This window comes from Phyllostomus hastatus, unplaced genomic scaffold (genome assembly GCF_019186645.2).
Source record: "Phyllostomus hastatus isolate PE091 unplaced genomic scaffold, TTU_PhHast_1.1 phas_contig_86, whole genome shotgun sequence".
Classification (NCBI taxonomy): Eukaryota; Metazoa; Chordata; class Mammalia; order Chiroptera; family Phyllostomidae; genus Phyllostomus; species Phyllostomus hastatus.
Genome location: NW_025333977.1, coordinates 93,223,187 through 93,239,687, shown reverse-complemented (window position 1 = coordinate 93,239,687; position 16,501 = coordinate 93,223,187). Strand labels below are relative to the sequence as shown.

General features: G+C 40.1%; 1 protein-coding gene and 1 pseudogene across 4 annotated transcripts in view; one reads left to right on the top strand and one right to left on the bottom strand.

The window, feature by feature from the left end:
• Window positions 1-16,501, bottom strand: part of IQCG (IQ motif containing G) — a 94,177-nt gene that overhangs the window by 3,405 nt on the left and 74,271 nt on the right. The gene's annotated exons all lie outside the window — the stretch shown is intronic.
• Window positions 3,593-3,699, top strand: LOC123827630 (annotated as a pseudogene).

Below are 16,501 nucleotides of genomic sequence, written 5' to 3'. Positions count from 1 at the left end.
TAAGGAATGGCTTCAGACATCTCTGACTGATAACACTAAATACTAGCTGAGAAGGGCACAATGTCTTCAAAACTCTAAAAGGTAATAAATGTGAATCTAAGATTCTATACCTAGCCAAACTAGCATGTGAATGTCAGCAAAGAATATAGTCTTTCTGGAATAGTGACGCAAGAATGTACCTTAGCACAATAAAATGAAAGGTATATGTATAAGAAATGGGAGAGAAACCAGTAAAATGTATACTTAAGCTGTTTCATATACTTTTTAATAATAAATCAAAATCTGGAATTAAACTCTCCAATTGGGCAGTAAAGTCTAATGAAAAAAGCAGAAACAAGATCTGAAGGTAGATTGCCTAGGTTCAACTCCCAAATGTGGCACTCAAATAAGTTCACTTAAATTCTCTAAACCTTGGTCCCCTCATCTATAAAATGGAAAAATATAATGAATGGTTTCAATATGCAATATAGGGAAGGAAGAGAAGTAGTAACTGAAAGCTTTCCCCAATAAATGCAAGAATATATAGATATTAACTCTACACTTAAGAGATAAAATCAAGTATAAATGTGTATGTTAAAAATATGAGGAACTTCTGGCCAAAATGGAGGCATAGGTAGACACACTTTGAGTATGATCACAAAAATAGAGGAAAATGTGAAGGCTATGAAAAGTGAAATAAAGGAAAATTTACAGGGAACCAACAGTGAAGAGAAGGAAACCAGGACTCAAATCAACAATTTGGAGCAGAAGGAAGAAATAAACATTCAACCAGAACAGAATGAAGAAACAAGAATTCAAAAGAATGAGGAGAGGCTTAGGAACCTCCAGGACAACTTTAAACGTTCCAATATCCGAATCATAGGGGTTCCAGAAGAAGAAGAGGAAGAGCAAGAAATTGTAAGCTTATTTGAAAACATAATGTAGGAGAACTTCCCCAATGTAGCAAAGGAAATAGACTCCCAGGAAGTCCAGGGAGCTCAGAGAGTCCCAAAGAAGTTGGGCCCAAGGAAGCACACACCAAGGCACATCATAATTACATTATCCAAGATTAAATAGAAAGAATCTTAAAAGCAGCAAGAGAAGACAGCTATCTACAAAAGAGTGCCCATAAGACTGTTAGCTGGCTTCTCAAAAGAAACCTTGCAGGCAAGAAGGGGCTGGAAAGAAGTATTTGATATTTGAGGTCATGAAAGGCAAGGACCTAACATCCAAGATTACTCTAGCCAGCAAAACCACCATTCAGAATGGAAGGGCAGATAAAGTGCTTCTCAGATAAGGTCAAGTTAAAGGAGTTCATCATTACCAAGCCCTTATTATATGAAATATTAAAGGGACTTATATAAGAAAAAGAAGATCAAAACTATGAACAGTAAAATGACAACAAACTCACAACTATCAACAACCGAACTTAAAAAAAAAAAAAGACAAAAACTAAAATGAAGTAAGCAAACAACTAGAACGGGAACAGATTCACAGAAATAAAGATCACATGGAGGGTTATCAGCAGGGGAATGGTGGCGGGGGGAAGGTACATAGAATAAGTAGCATAAATAGCAGGTAGAAAATACACAGAGGGAGGTTAAGAATAGTACAGGAAATGGAGAAGCCAAAGAACTTATATGTAGGAACCATGGATGTGAACTAAGGCAGCAGGGGATGCTGGTGGGAGGGGTGGTACAGGGCAGAGTGGAATAAAGGGGAGAAAAAAATGGGACAACTGTAATAACATAATCAATAAAATATATTTTAAAATAAATAAATGAGGGGGAAAAAAAGCATGTAAGGGCTACCACTGCAAAACCAGAATGTTTAACTTCCAAACTTCTACGTAGTGTATCTCAAGAATGAGGAATCAAGAGGAGCCTTTAGGCGGTACATAGACATGGAATTTTTTTAAAAACATGATTCACATCAGTCATTCTGATTAAGTTACAGAGAATGTCAGTTTGACTATGGCTGCCTAAAATGTATAGCATAATTTGGTATTTATCATATTCTGTTTACATTAATTTCTATAGCAAATGATACTAGTTTTCCTCTTACATAATAATATAAAAATCTTAATTGAAAATAAACAGACATAGTTGTTTAGGTGAGTAAGTAGGTAGAAAATAGTACTAACACAGGTGGTACACAGATATTACAAAACTATGAAAGTGGTACGCAAATAACAAGTTTGCACTAGAGAGTTAGAAATCAAGCAGGAAAAATCTCATCAATTCAACACAGAAAGGAAAACAACTAGAAAGCTTGAAAAGTAGGAAACAAAGTAAGATGGAAAAATTAAGTACAAACAAATGAAAATCACAATAAAAAATGAACTGAAGTAAATTCCCATATCAAAAGAGCCTCTCAGATTTTTAAAAAAATCTAGCTATGCATTATTTATAAAAATCACAGCTAAAACAATACAATCAAAGCAAAAATAAAGCAGGTTTGGCAATTAATATCTGCAAAATAGAAGTCAATCTAAAAGTAATTAAATGAGATAAAGGGATATTTTATACTGATAAAAGAAATGTCCTAATAAGAAGTTACGGCAGTGTCCTGGCTGGCGTGCCTCATGTGGTTGCAGCATCGTTCCTAAAACAGAAAGCTCACAGATTCGATTCCCAGTCAGGACATATGCCTGGTTTGCAGGTTAGGTCCCTGGTCTGGGCTCCTAAGAGACACAACCAATCAGATGTTTCTTTTTCACATTGACATTTCCCTCTCATTTCCCCTCCCTCCCCTCCCTCTAAAAAATCAATAAGCATTTCTTCGGGTGAGGATTAAAATAAAAAAAGAACATATGGCAGTTATGATAAACTTCTATTTTCTAATAATATTTTGGAATATATAAAGTAAAAATTATTAGAAATACAAGAAATAGATCCACAATCATTTTAAGAGACTATCACACATCTGTGAAATTAAGAGCACAAGTAGACCAAAATAAATAACAATGTGAAGAATTTGACAGGTGGCCTGACCAGTGTGGCTCAGTTGGTTGGGTATTGTCCCACAAGGTGAAAAGGTCACCAGTTTGATTACATGGTCAAGGTTACATGCCTGGGCTGCAGGTTTGGTCCGAGGTTTGGTCCTCGATGGGGGCATGTGCAAGAGGCAACTGATTGATGTCTCTCTCTTTCTCCCTCCCTCCCATGCTCTCTAAAAATAAATAAATAAAATCTTAAAAAAAAAAGAACATGAGAGCTAGACTTACAGATACTTATATAATTTTGTACCTAGAAGAGAATACATTGTCTTTTTAAATACCAGTGGAATATTTATATAACCTTAGCATATACTAAGCCCAAATATTAAAAAGTTTCTCCATGGCAAAGGAAACTATCAATAAAACAAAAAATGCAATCAACGGAATGGGAGAAGATATTTGCAAATGATGCTTCTAGTATGGACTTAGTATCCAAAACATTTAAAGTCTAATAAGAGTTTAATATTCTAACTATATTAAAAACTCGTACAACTTAACGAAAAAACAATTCAGTTTAAAAATGGGCAGATGATCTCAATACACATTTTTCCAGGGAAGACCAAATGGCCAAGAGGCATATGAAAAAGATGTTCAGCATCACTAATCATCAGGAAAATGCAAGTCAGTACCAATCTCCAACTACACGCAAGAGTAGCCTGTAAAGACTTTGACAGCTCAGGTCACCCTAGTACCTGCAGCTGCCACTCACCTTACCTATAATAAAAAATAAAAAAAATTTTAAAACCCATAATGTGGTATCATCCCATACCTGTCAGAATAGCTATTATAAAAATAACATGTAATAAGTGTTGGAGAGGATGTGGAGAAAAGTGAACCCTTGTACATTGTTGGTGGGATTCTAAGTTGGTGTAGCCACTCTGGAAAATAGGGTGAAGGTTCCTTTATTTTTTTCATTTTTTTAACTATGTTTTATGATTAGCTAATACAGTTGTCCCAATTTGCCCCCCTTATCCTTCTCCAAGACCATGCCCCACACCCTCAGGCAATCCCCACACCATTGTTCATGTCCATGGGTCATATGTATAAGTTCTTTGGTTACTCCATTTCTTATACTGTACTTTACATCCCCATGGCTATCCTGTAACTACCTATTTGTACTTCTTAATCCCCTCACATCTTCACCCATTCTCCCATCCATCTCATCTGGAAGCCATCTGGTAACTAACTTATCCTCTCTTGCTTTGAAGAGTCTCTCTTTATATTTAACCTTTGGTCTTTTAATAATGACGTGTCTTGGACTGGGCCTCTGCATCCACCTTGTTTGGGACTCTGTACTTCCTGGAATTGTATGTCTATTTCATTCACCATTTAAGGAAGTTTTCTTTCATTATTTTTTCAAATAGATTTCCAATTTCTAGCTCTTTCTCTTCTCCTTCTGGCACCTCTATAAAGTGAATGTTGGAATATTTGAAGTTGTCTCAGAGGCTGCTTACACTATCGTCATTTTTTTTTGGATTCTTTCTTCTTCTTGTTCTGAATGGCTATTTTTTGCTCCTTATGTTCCAAATCATAGATGTGATTCTTGGCTCCATCCACTCTACTGTTGATTCCCTGTAAATCGTTCTTTATTATAGTTAGTGTATTCTTTGTTTCTGACTTGATCTTTATTATGCCCAGTGCTGGATCAGAGGGAGTGAGTCTGAGTAAGTCCGCGTGTGGGTTCTTTAATGGAACTGCTTAGGACTCCAAAATTTTCTTCTACCACCTCAATCCCTGCTGGGTTTTGCAGCCAGAAGTTATGGGGACTTATTTTCCTGGCACTGGAACCTTGGTCTGGGGGACCTGGTGTGGGGCTGGGACTCTTCGCTCCCAAGATATCCCTCCCAAATTTTTAATCACCACATGTGGATATGGGACCAGCCTGTTTTGCATCTGTGCCCTTCCTACCAGTCTGGATGGATGTGGTTTCTTTAATTCTGTAACTGTCAGACTTCTATTCAGTTCAGTTTCTGATGGCTCTGAGTGATGGTTGTTTTATAGTTTAGTTGTAATTTTGGTGTGGTTGTGTGAGGATGTGAGCTGTGTTTGCCTAGACCATCATCTTGGAGATCTAGCTCTTATATAACTCTTTATTAATTTCAATTTGGAGAAATTTCACACTATAGCAACAGCATCCAAGCTTCCACAGCTAGTAGATTGTGGCAGTGAGAATGAAACCTCTGTCTGTAGTCCATTTCCAGGGTCCAGGCAGTTAGAAATAAGTGGAGCAAGAACAACAGGCCAGGTACAGAAGGTCAGCAGGGCAGAGAGCTCATGGTGCCTAGCAATAGGCCAAATTAAGGGTAAAAGGACCTTGACCCCAGGATAATCTTTCCTCCCCTCAGTTCCTTTAAAAATTAAAAATAGAACAACCATACCATGCAGTAATTCCTCTTCTGGATATTTATCTGAAGAATAACAAAACACTAATTCAAAAACATGTATGATGCACCCCTACATTCACTGAAGCATTATTTACAATAGCCAAGATATGGAAGCAACCTAAGTGTCCATCAGTAGATGAATGGATAAAGATGATGTGGTACACATTTACAATGGAATATTACTCAGACATAAAAAAGATGAGGGACTTCTGGCCAAGATGGAGGCATAGGTAGATACACTTTGCCTCCTTGCACAACCAAAAGAAGGGCAACAACAAATTTGAAAACAAAAAACAACCAGAACTGACAGAAAATCGAACTGTATGGAAGTCTAACAACCAAGACTTAAAGAAGAAACATCCATCCAGACCAGTAGGAGGGGAGGAGACAGGCAGCCAGGTGGAGAGGACTCACAGCCAGGCATCAGCTGGTTGGCTGGGAGAAGCAGTGGCTTGCACACTGGGAAGTCCCACATTCACATGAAGATAAACCAGGAGGAACAACTGGGGAGCAAGAGAGACAGCAAAACCCAGGGTTCCAGTAAGAGGAAATAAAGCCTCAAAGCCTCTGACTGAAAACACCTGTGGGGGTTGAGGCTGCAGTGGAAGAAACTCCCAGCCTCACAGGAGAGTTCATTGGAGAGACCCACAGGTTCTGAGAAAAACACAAACCCACCCACATGGGAATCAGCACCAGAAGGGCCCAATTTGCTTGTGGGTAGCAGGGGAAGTAACTGAAAGCTGGCAGAGAGCAGAGCAAGCCACATTGTTCCCTCTCAGACTGCTCCCCCACATACAGCATCACAACACAGAATGTGGGTTTCTCTGCCCTGGTGAACACCTAAGGTTCCACCCCTTACTATGTAACAGGTGCTCCGGGCTAAAAACCATGGCCCAAATGAAAGAACAGATCAAAGCTCCAGAAAAAAATACGGCTAAGCAACAAAGAGATAGCCAACCTATCAGATGCACAATTCAAAACATTATAGGGTGCAGTCAAGAGTGGGGACCCCAAATGGGCATTTGAAATGGGGTCCAGAACTCAAGGTGTCCAGGAGATTTTAGGATGTCTTCACCACCACCAACCCCGCCCCCCAAGTGTGGGTTGGGGGAAGGGACAAATGGAGCAGGGCCATTGAGAGCTGCTTTGCACAGCAAGGCCTTGCAGCTAACCTCTGGCATGGTGATTTAACATATCTATAACCTTTGACTGGTTACATAGATATGTTAAATGCTGTGGCCAAGCTCTGAGCCAGAGGAATGAGAGTCATTTCCCCACCAAGATGTAACTGGGAGCCTGTGTGAAAGCTTGGAGATGATTGGCTCCATGACATGGGGCCATGCCTGCCCAGACTCATGATGGCAGCCCAGTAAAGCTGGAAGGATATGAGTTCTGGCATGTGAAGCCGAGTGTGGGAGGAGTCAGAAATGGGGCTGCAGAGGAAGATTGGTGCAGGGACTAAAACCCAGATGTGGCAGCCAGCGGGAGAGAAAGACGCAGCTTTGGCAGAGTGGAGACTCCCACAGCCCCGCAAGAGAGAATTACCATGTGGCTTTAGCAGAGAATCGCCACTCGGCTTTGGCAGAGTGGCAACCCCCATCCTCGCAGCCACTGAGAGAGAAGCACGCGGTTTTGGCTGAATGGGGACTCCCATGGCCCTGGGAGAGAGAATCACATGGCTGGAATGGTGGAGAGAGGACCACGCGCCTTTGCCAGAGTGGGGACCCCCGCAGCTTTAGAAGGGGGAACCACCACCCGGCTTTAGCAGAGATCCTGGCAACACAGCTGAGGGTTCCAGGAACCCAGGGAGGTCTCCCAGCCAAGAAGGATTACTGGGAAGAACTTGGGGCTGCCTGAGCCAAGGACTTCTATTTCCTTTCCTGAGATATGGTACTCTGGACTGGGCAACAGGGGAAGGAAGGACTGTGTCTGTTTGTGGGTATTTTAAGGGACTTTGGGATTTTGATGAAGACATTAGGTCACTACTTTAAGTTTGTATAGCATTAAATAAACATTTCCTTTCCTTTTCACAAATCTTTGGCATTGAGAGATATCTTTCCTATAGGCGGCGGACATATGGACCTGGGGGGTTCCTTTCAGGTAACAGTACATTGCCCTTGGCATCCCCACTCTTTGTTCTGTATCAAAAACACTGGTAATCAGGATGCTCACAGAATTGGCTGAATATGGTTGCAAATTAAAGGAAAAAATGAAGGCTACACTAAATGAAATAAAGGAAAATGTACAGGGAACTAACAGTGACAGGAAGGAAACTGGGACTTAAATCAATGGTTTAAAGCAGAAGGAAGAAAGAAATATTCAACCAGAACATAATGAAGAAACAAGATTTCAAAAAAATGAGGAGAGGCTCAGGAACCTCTGGGACAACTTTAAACATTCCAACATCCAAATCATAAGGATGCCAGAAGGACAAGAGGAAGAGCAAGAAATTGAAAACTTATTTGAAAAAATAATGAAGGAGAACTTCCCCAATCTGGCAAAGGAAATAGACTTTAAGGAAGTCCAAAAAGCTCAGAGTCCCAAAGAAGTTGGACCCAAGGAGGAACACACCAAGGCACATCATAATTACATTAGCCAAAATTAAAGATAAGGAAAGAATCTTTTTTTTAAGGAATTTTTTTTATTTTAAACCTTTTTTGAAAGATTTTATTTATTTATTTTTAGAGAGGGAAGGGAGGGAAAAAGAGAGAGAGAGAGAGAAACATCAATGTACGGTTGCTGGGGGCCATGGCCTGCAACCCAGGCATGTACCCTGACTGGAAATCGAACCTGCAACACTTTGGTTCGCAGCCCGCGCTCAATTCACTGAGCTACGCCAGCCAGGGCTTAGAAGAGAATCTTAAAAGCAGGAAGACAAAAGGAGACAGTTACTTACAAAGGAGTGCCCATCAGACTGTCAACTGATTTCTCCAAAGAAACCTTGCACGTAAGAAGGGGCTGGAAAAAAGTATTTGAGGTCAGGAAAGGCAAGGACCTAACATCCAAGATTACTCTAGCCAGCAAAACCACCATTTAGAATGGAAGGGCAGATAAAGTGCTTCTCAGATAAGGTCAAGTTAAAGGAGTTCATCATCACCAAGCCCTTATTATATGAAATGTTAAAGGGACTTATCTAAGAAAAAGAAGATCAAAACTATGAACAGTAAAATGACAACAAACTACCAGCTATTAACAACTGAACCTAAAAACAAAAACAAACTAAGCAAACAACTAGAACAGGAACAGAATCACAGAAATGGAGATCACATGGAGGGTTACCAGTGGAGGAGTGGGAGAGGGAGAGAGGGGGAAAACCTACATAGAATAAGTAGCATAAATGGTAGGTAGAAAATAGACAGGGGTAGGGTAAGAATAGTATGGGAAATGTAGAAGCCAAAGAATTTGTATGTACAATCCATGGACATGAACTAAAATGGGGGAATGTGGGTGGGTTGGGCTATGCAGAGCAAAGGGGCATAAAGGTGGGAAAACGAGACAACTGTAATAGCATAATCAATAAAATACATTTAAAAAATAAAAAAGATGAAATACTGCCCTTTACATCAACACAGATAGATTTTGAGAGTATTATACTAAGTGAAATAAGTCAGACAGAAAAGGACAAAAGCCATATGATTTCACTCATAAATAGAATATAAAATAAAAAGTCACAAAATAACAAAACAAAATGAAAACTTTACATACAGAGAGCAGGATGGTGGTTATGAGAGGGGAAGAGGCTTGGGAGAGGGTGAAATGGGTAAAGGGTGTCAAATACATGGTAATGGATGGAAACTAGACTTTTGGTGTGAGAACATAACAGTGTACAGATAATGAAATATAAAACTGTACACCTGAAACTTATATAGTGTTATTAACCAATGTTACCTCAATTTTTTAATCTTTATATATATATATACATGTATTTTTTGGATTTCATTAATTTTTTTAGAGAGAGATTAAGGGAGGGAGAAAGAGAAGGAGAGAAACAATGATATGCGAGAATCACACACCCCCACTTGGGGACCCGGCCCGCAATCCAGGTATGTGCCCTGACCAAGAAATGAACTGGCAACCTTTAGGTTTGCAGGCTAGTGCTCAGTTCACTGAGACATGCTACCCAGAGCTTACCTCAATTTTTAAAAAGCCCAAATAACTCAACAAATCCCAACAAGCATAAATCTTACATTTCACAATCTGAGACCACAGTGGAAGACAACAATGGTATAAACCTCAAATGGTAGTTGTGAGGTTCACAGCAGAAACATCCAAGGGTTATTATGAGCAATAGACAGACTCCATTCTTCCCACTGCAACTCTACGTACAAAGACACATAAGAAACACCCTCTTAAATTACTCCTGGGTAAAAAGGAAGTAACTTATAAACTACACGTTATGATGCCTACATTTTACTGTTAAAAGCATGAAAAAGATGAAGGATTAATGGAAGAAGATATGTGATAAAGCAAAAATAATAAAATGTTAATGCTAGAATCTACAACTAGATGGTGGGTATATGAGTGTTCACTGTAAAATTCTTTCAACTTTGTATATTTAGAAACATTCATAATAAAATTCTGGGGGAAAACAAAAAAAATTACAAGCTATTTGGAAAGGAAAGACAATGTAGCCTTTTGTAGCAAAACCTGTACATTATAGCCAAAAACTACTTGGAAAATGATGGTTTACATAAATTTACCAGAAAATGATAAATTTTAAAAATAAATGAATGGAACATTTAAGAAACTATACTAAGATTTGCAACATAAGCTCAAAGAAGGTACAAGGTTTAACTACTCAAAATTAAATAAAAAACATTATATTTCTGGTCAAGATGGTGGCATTGGCAGACAGGGCCTGCCTCTTCACAAAACCACATCAAAATTACAACCATCACTCAGAGCCATCAGAAACCAAGTTGCATGAGTCTCACAACTACAGAATTAAAGAAACTATATCCATTCAGACTGGTAGGAGGGGCGCAGATGTGTAACAGGCTGATCCCACACCCACGTGTGGTGCATAAAAATTCAGGAGGGATAGCTCAGGAGTGAGGAGTCCCAGACCCACACCAGGCCCCACCAGCCTATGGTTCTAGTGTCAGAAAAATAAGTCCCCACAACTTCTGGCTGCAAAAATCAGTGGTGACTAAGCCGGTGGAAGAAACTTCTGGAATCCCAAGCAGATCCTCTTAAAAAGCCCACACACATGGACTCACCTACTCAGACTTACTCCATCTGAGCTCTGGCACCAGGTGGCATCGTGGAAGGCACCACTGGCATACAGGGAAGAAATGAAGTGCCTGGCATCAAGACAAGCAGAAGCTATTATCCCTTTTCTGAGCCCTCCTCTCACACAGCCATGGAGCTGGTAAGCTAGTTCCATATTTGAGACTCCATAAACCTGGCTAAAACTGTTTGACCCACCTGTGAGATCCCCAGAGGCCCCACTTAATTTACAGGCCCAGGCAGGCTGCTTTTCCATACGACTGACTGGTCTTGGCTCATGCTGCACAACTTCCTAAATCCTCTCAAACAAGCAAAAGACAGCCTCAGTGGTCCCTAAACCTAGCACTAGCAGCAGGCAGTCTAGATTCACAACTTGGCTTTGCTTGGAAATCTCCAAGCCCAACAGAAGTAGCAACTACCTCAGACTGCTTTATAGCTCAGGTAAAATGGCCCTGGGAAAAACACAGGTAGAGGCTGACCTTGGCCTGCACACCTGGGAAACCCCAGGGCCACAGACCCAGTGGACAGCTACAGACCACACTGGAGCACCACCACCCTGCCCCTGCACAGATGATCCTCCACAGAAGGTGGAGGTTGATGGCAAATGGTCACAGCCAATCCTTGCAGCTGATCGACCTGAGTAAATCCCTCCCGTTGACTTGCCATCAACAACCAAGGCTCAACTACAAGAGAAGGGTGTACCCAATCCACACAAAGGGCTCACCTTGAGTACTCAGGTTGGATGATAGGAGAGGCTGTACCATTGCACCTTTCAGGACACCTACTATATTAGCACACAATGCCAAGATAGAGAGTCAAAGCAGGGCTGCCTAATACATAGAACCAAACACAGGGAGGCTGCCAAAATGAGGAGACAAAAAAACATGGCTCAGATGAAAGAACAGATCAGAACTCCAGAAAAAGAACTAAATAAAAGGGAGATAAGCAGTCTATCAGATTCAAAGTTCAAAATACTGGTTATAAGGATCTCAAGAAACTTAGTAAGAACCTCAACAGCATAAAAGAGATCCAGTCAGAAACGAAGGATACACTAATTGAAATAAAGAATAAGTTACAGGGAAGCAACAGTATAGTGGATGGGCCAAGAATCAAATCAGGAATTTGGAACATAAGGAAGAAAAAAAACAATCAAAAAAAGAATCCAAAAAAAAGTGAGGATAGTATAAGCCACCTCTGGGACAACTACAAATGTTCCAACATTTGCATCATAGGGATGCCAGAAACAGAAGAGGAAAAGCAAGAAATTGGAAATCTATTTGAAAAAATTAATGAATGAAATTTCACTAATTTGGTGAAGGAAATAGACATTTGAGTCCATGAAGCACAGAGAATCCCAAACAAGATGGATGCAAAAAGGCCCACTTTAAGACACATCATTATTAAAATGCCAAAGGTTAAAGATTAAGAGAGAATCTTAAAAGCAGTAAGAAAAAAGTTTATAATTACCTACAAAGGAGTTCCCATAAGGTTGTCACCTGATTTCTCAAAAGAAACTTTGCAGGCTAAAAGGGATTGGTGAGAAATATTCAAAGTCACAAAAAGCAGGGACCTGCAGCCAAGATTAACTAAAGAGACTTAGTTAAGACTTAAAAGTCCTAAAGGGAACTTTATCTTCTTTAAGAAAAAGAAGATCAAAACTATGAACAATAAAATGACAAAAATACATATGTATCAACAATTGAATCTAAAAAACAAACTAAGCAAACAAGAACAGAGACAAAATCATGGATATGGAGATTGTTTTGATGGTTGCCAGATGGGATGGGGTGTGGAGGAATGGGTGAAGAGGTAAAGAGATAAAGAAGTACAAATAGGTAGCTACTGAATAGTGATGGGGATGTAAAGTGCAGTACAGGAAATGGAGAAGCCAAAGAACTTATATGCATGACACATGGACATGAACAATGGTGGGGTGATTGCCTGAGGAGTACCGAGTGCTGTGTGGAGGGGTCTAAAGGAGGGAAAATCAGGACAACTGTAATAATCAATATAACATAATTAAATTGTGACGGGGAAAAAACAGATTTGTTCAATAAAACTAAAAGATGGTTTTTCTGAAGACCAATAAAATGGTCAAACTTTTGACAAGTCTCGGGAAGAAAACACAAATTTTAAAAATAAAGGCTGAAAAGGATAACTACAAAAAAAATTTTTAATTGTAAGAACCTTTAGTGCACAGCTTTATACTAATAAATTCGAAACAAATGTTTAGATGAAATGAACTGTTTTCTAGGAAGATGTAAAAAATGACTCAAAAAATTTTTTAAAAAGTGAAGACATCTACAATTATTCTTTTTTTGATGTTTTTCTTTTTTTAATATATTTTATTGATTATGCTATTACAGTTGTCCCATTTCCCCCCTTCACTCCCCTCCACCCTGTACACCCTCTCCCACCCATATCCCCCCCTTTAGTCATGTCCATGTGTCATACTTTTAAGTTCTTTAGCTTCTACATTTCCCATTCTGTTCTTACCCTCCCCCCATCTATTTTCAACCTACAATCTATGCTACTTATTCTCTGTACCTTTTCCCCCTCTCTCCTCCTCCCACTCCCCTGTAGCTAACGTTCCATGTGATCTCCATTTCTGTAGTTCTGTTCCTGTTCTAGTTGTTTGCTTAGTTTCTTTTGGTTTTGCTTTAGGTGTGGTTGTTAATGATTGTGAGTTCGCTGTCCTTTTACTATACATGTTTTTTCTTTATCTTCTTTTCATAGATAAGTCCCTTTGACATTTCATAAAATAAGGGCTTGGTGATGATGAGCTCCTTTAACTTGACCTTATCTGAGAAGCACTTTATCTGCCCTTCCATTCTAAATGAAAGCTTTGCTGGATAGAGTAATCTGGGATATAAGTCCTTGTCTTTCATGACTTGGAATACTTCTTTCCAGTCCCTTCTTGCCTGTAAGGTCTCTTTTGAGAAATCAGCTGACAGTCTGATGGGAACTCCTTTGTAGGTCACTGACCCCTTATCTCTTGCTGCTTCTAGGATTCTCTCCTTCATTTTTACCTTGGCTAATGTAATTATGATGTGCCTTGGTGTGTTTCTTCTTGGGTCCAACTTCTTTGGGGCTCTCTGAGCTTCCTGGATTTCCTGGAAGTCTATTTCCTTTGCCAGAATGGGGATGTTCTCCTTTATTATTTGTTCAAATACATGTTCAATCTGCTGCTTTTCCTTTTCTCCTTCTGGTACCCCTATAATTCAGATGTTGGAACATTTAAAGATGTCCTGGAGGTTCCTAAGCTTCTCCTCATTTTTTTTAATTCTTATTTCTTCATTCTTTCCTGATTGGTTGGTTTTTTGTTCCTTCTGGTCCACTCTATTGTTTTGAGTCCCAGTTTCCTTCCCATCACTATTGGTTCTCTGTGCATCTTCCTTCATCTCTTTTATGGTAACCTGCATTTTTTCATCTAATTTGCACCCAAAATCAACCAATTCTGTGCGCTTACTGATCACCAGTGTTTTGAACTGTGCACCTGACAGATTAGCTATCTCTTAGTCACTCAAAAGGATGAGTCCTGGGGCATTGATCTGTTCTTCTGTTTGAGACATGTCTCTCTCTCTCTCTTTTTTTTTTTCTTTTTTTTGGTCTGGTCGCTCCTGTTACAGGGAGGGGCAGAGCCTAGGTGTTCACCAGGGCTGGGCACCCCAGTCGCTAGATTGTGACATTGTATTTGGGGGCGGGGGCAGAGGGGAACAATGGCAGTAGCTCCATTCTCCTGGGACCTCAGTCCCTTCTCTGGGATCCTGGGTTGTGCGCTCTGCCCTGGTCCACAATCGCTGCCTCACTGGGTCCACCAGCTGCGGTTTGTGTACTCAGGGTCCACCCACTGCAATCTTGCACGCCCCAGATGCCTTACATGCTCCTGGTTGCCTTATGAGCCCAGTTCGCCCTGTTCGCACACCGAGACCGGTGCCCGGCTGCTCCTCTCCGCCCCTCCTACTGGTCTGGATGAATGAGTCTACTTCAATTTCTTGGCTGTCCTACTTCCATTCAGATAAATTCTCTATCAGTTCTGGGTGTTATTCTGCCTCTAAATTGTTGTTGTTCTAATCTTGGTTGTGCGTGGAGGTACCGTGTGTCCACCTATGCCTCCATCTTGCCAGAAGTCCTCCGACATCTACAATTATTAACTGATTAAAAAGGTAGCCAAATATCTCCCCTATAAAATGACACCCACACAAGATTGTTTATGACTGAATTTTGTTAAAGTTTAAAGAAACAGATGATCTATTCTGTCCTATTTGTGTTTTCAGAGCATAAAATGATACAGAGCTCCCCAACTCAAGTTGCCACGCTAACATAACTGACAGCAATACAACAAAGAAACACCAAAAAAAGTCTGTGGGTTAAGTTTGTTTGTGGAATATATAAATACAAAATTAAAATCCACAAATAAATTCCAGTAGTCTAGTAAAAGAATATGACTGACCAAGTAGGGTTTAGCCCAAGAATATAAAGATGATTCAATTCAATGAATCTATTAATACATTTTTCTTTATTAACATATTAAAAGAGAAAAATAATATCTCATGGAGAAAAAAATCCATTTCATAAACCTGCATACTCATCCTGAAAAAAGAAAACTTAGCAAGGTAAGACCAAAAGAAAATTTGATTTTTTAAAAAAGATTTTATTTATTTTTAGAGAGAGGGGAAGATAGAGAAAAAGAGAGGGAGAAAAACATCAATGCACAAGAGAAACATTACTTGGTTGCCTGTTACAGGTCCCACTGGGGACCTGGCTCACAACCCAGGCATGTGCTCTGACTGGGAATCTAACCAATGACCTTTTGGGTTTTTAGGCTAACATTCAATCCACCAAGCCACACCAGCCAGGGTAGAAAGTCCCTTAATTTGATCAAGTTTATCTACCATAAATCTATGGAGCAAACCTCACCCAATCCCCATTCGTGTCCATATCAATTTATTGCCTCTCAACTCCAAATTCATCCTTCACTGGCTAATGTAGGGAAATCAGGTGCTTACTCTAAATGCTGCTCTTTTGCCAGCTGGCACAATGTTAAGTTTTGTCAGTAGAGGGCACTGGAAGGAAGTGACAGGAGAGCTTCTCTCCCTGGTTCCTCTGTGCTTCCTCTTTTGTGCCTGGAGCATGGCTGACAGGGGCATGGCTGACAGTGGCATGTGTGTGGGACACTCAGTGACACTTTTTCACCTAGTTTTGCTGACACAAGAGGGTTCCTGCTTGTCAAACACAATCCATAGTTCCCTGATTGCTACCTTTGTCTCACTAGCTGTGAACCAGCTCTGACCCAGGGCAACAAAGCAAATCTCTCTGTTTATTCTTTCCTTTGATACTGTCCTTCAGCCATTGGGTATTCTTTAGAGTTCTCTTTTATTCTTTCTTTGTAGCCAATCTCTCATTATCAATTTAATGATTCTTTTGCTACAAGTTCTCTGCTCAAATTACTAGTCTGGTTTCTGTCACTTAAGTAGACCATAACAATAAAGAATTGGTACCAAAAATAGAGTTTATTTCCCACCTTCTAATTCACATATGCCTTACTGAGGCATCTAAAATTCTTGCCACTTCCTGTTCATCACAGTCAACAAAGTGCCGAGGACAACTAGGATGTTTTATGGAAAGTCAAAGGAAGCAATATCTCTAAAGACCACATTATGCAGAGACCAGAACTCACATTATAGCCCTGATGTCAGAATGTGAGGGTGTGCTGTTGGCCCTGCCAGGTACAAGCAAAGTACTTCTGGAGGTTTTTCTCAAACTGGTGTGGACACGCGGGGTTCAGTCAGCTTAACAACTGCCTACCATGTGACAGTGGTTGTTGAAGATTTTCTCCAGTAAAGATACTACATCTGGAACCATAGCTGCAAATGGAGTAACCACCTGCTTACATTAGTTAGAAGAGTCC